A 2,956-nucleotide genomic window follows, 5' to 3' on the forward strand; every position below is an offset into this window, starting at 1 on the left:
TCAACTTAAATAAAATGATATTAAAAAACTGAGAATAAATCTCGGGCTTTTTATCAGTCTTCCTCCAAACTTAGAAATAACCCCAATGTCTTTGTTAAAGAATTTATTTGTAAATTTGGAGAAAGCGTAACAATATTTTGTTTCAAAATAAAACAATAACTAACAAAGCAAATTTATGTTTTAGTCACTTTTATTGATCTATACAATGCATAATCATAGCTACACTTATATTGAATAATAAAATTGCAGTCATAACAATTACTGTGGCACTTGTTTGCTTGCATGGTGTGAACATTCACCTGGAAGCTGGTGTTCCTGCAACACCAGGGACAGTCTATCTTCAGTCAGGCACCTTTCCTTTTGTTATTCACAGGAAGTACTAATCTGAAAACACCTTTTATTTAGGAGTCATGTTTTACACTTAGTACAGAGCTAGATTAGAGTAGACATATTTGTTGAATTAAATGAATAAAATTATTAAGGCTTTGTTGAGCACTCTCAGTACATTTCATAAATTATTGGTGATCCATGATACCCATGACCAAGTCTCTCTAAGGGCCCTAGGTAAGGATTGAAAGAATGCTATGCATGGAGAAATTCTGCAGTATAGTCAACATTGTTTGTTTTGCCTACTTTCCAGACTTGCAAATACCACAGTCTTAGTGCTCTTTCAGAAGTGAATAGAAGTAGCAAAACTGACCTTTAAGTCAGCAGCACAAAATGACTGAGGTGTGCAGAAGTGGAGGAAAGAAGTTCCTGACTTTCATTTCACATGTGAGTTAAATAAGATTCTCTATCTAGTCTGAGGTCAACACAAAATATTATGCCTAATAAATGTTTGATGGGGGTTCTACTCAATTTTATTTTTAAAGTTTTTCAATGTTCTTGTTAAAATTTTGGGGTGTGGTCATGATATGAAAAGGTAATGGATGACTATTCAGGGCTTTAAAACATTTATTTAAATTCCAGGAACTGTATAACACATTAAATGCTTCTCATTGATTTTATTTATAGTAATTGCTCCATTATTATTTTCATTTTAAACATTTAAAATAGAGATGAGAGAAAATGCAATCAAGTGTCCAAATTCAAAACACATTGAGTGGTAATGCTAGGCTTTGAATCCAGATCTTATTGTTCACATGTTCTCATTGTTTCTATTACACTCTGTTTCCATGAGTAAAAACTTCTGGCAAAGCAGCTCATAGGGTAAGAAGATTGCAACATGGGAGCCTGTGACTTGAGAAGTGACTAGAAATTTGTGAGCATTACAGTATGTTAAAACTCTACTGTGAGATGCTATTCATGTTCTTCTATAATCCATTCTGGAAATGAATCCTCTTACTTGTTCCCCAAGCCAAGTTCCCTCAGTTAATGTTAATTAACTCTCTACACTTTCCTGATCTCCATATGACTGAATGATTGGAGAGAAGAAATGTTTTGTCCTTCACCAGTCTTTAGAGCAATGTCTGTCTTTCCACATAGCAGAAAGCCTGAGTAATATTCAACAAATGTTTCAAATGAATGAATACATGGGAAGCTCAAAAGCACTACCTCAACTCCAGGCCTGTGCTGCCTAGATAAACATAACGTAGCAAATATACTTTGCTTGTTATTAGTCTTGTAAAAGACATCACATTTTGCCTACTACTAGTATTTTTTTCCTTTATCTATTACTGATTTCCATTTATAAAATATTTCACTAAGACTAGTACAACAAGAGCTAGAGGGATGGCTCAGTGGCTTAAGAGCACTTGCTGCTCTTGCAGAGGATCCGAGTTCATTTCCAAACATCCACATCTGGTAGCTCACAACTTCCTGTAGCTCTAGCCCCAGGGAATCCAACACCTCTTCTGGCCTCCAGAGGCACCTTCAAGCAAGTGCATACATTAGCAATGCAGACACATATACATACAAATGTTTAAAATAAAATAAACATTTTTAAAGGCTACTACAATAAAGGCTGGGGTATAGCTTGTCTAGCATGCACAAGGCCCTGGGTTCAACACTCAGTATAAGAGAAAAAAGACTAGTGTGATAATATCCACACAGTGTTTAGAGTCTGTAAATCAAAGCTAAATTATTATCATTCTGATTTTTGTGCAATGAAAGATAAAGCATATTTCTTAAGTTTTTATTGTTTTAAAATATGTAACTTTCTCATGGATTGAAAAACAGCATCAGTAACTAAAACAATTCAGGACTACACTAACATATTTCCTTTCTTTTCTTGCAATTTTAAATAATTACCATTCAAGGCAATTAAGAAATGTCTCTAGTAATGCAGGGAGACATTCCTGCATTTTAATTTCTGTTACATTTTAATTTCTGTTACAAAATTGAAAAAAATACCAATATGTTAGTAATTATTTTCTCACTCTATGTGTCAAAAAAAAAAGTATGAAATAAGAAACAAATAAAAAATTAGTATTAAGTCCATTTCAGTGATCATAGCCCCACACAGGACCAGATCCGATTTATGAGGGGACCTTCCCAAGCTGCCTGTCACCTGCGCTCTTTCTGGAGGATGATCTCATTCCTTGTCTGCATGTAGCCTTGCTTTCTGTTGCTACGCATAACTTGAAGTTCCACTCTTACTGCTCTCCGTGGACTTTCTAGGACTACAAACAGCTTACAAGGTTCTACTCTTGACCCCTGAGGCAGATAAGCAGAATCTTCCTTCTTTAGAGTACCAGCAGGTGTTAAGTACTAATAAAGCCCTATCAAAATCTCACAATAAATAAATAGATGATAGATAGATGGATAGATAGATAGGTCATAGATAGATAGATGGATAGATAGATAGATAGGTAATAGGTAGATAGATGATAGATAGATGATAGATAGATAGATAGATAGATAGATAGATAGATAGATAGATGATAGATAGGTGATAGATAGATGATAGATAGATGATAGATAGATAGATAGATAGATAGATGATAGATAGATAGAT

Source organism: Nannospalax galili, unplaced genomic scaffold (genome assembly GCF_000622305.1).
Source record: "Nannospalax galili isolate Female #2095 unplaced genomic scaffold, S.galili_v1.0 scaffold636, whole genome shotgun sequence".
NCBI lineage: Eukaryota > Metazoa > Chordata > Mammalia > Rodentia > Spalacidae > Nannospalax > Nannospalax galili.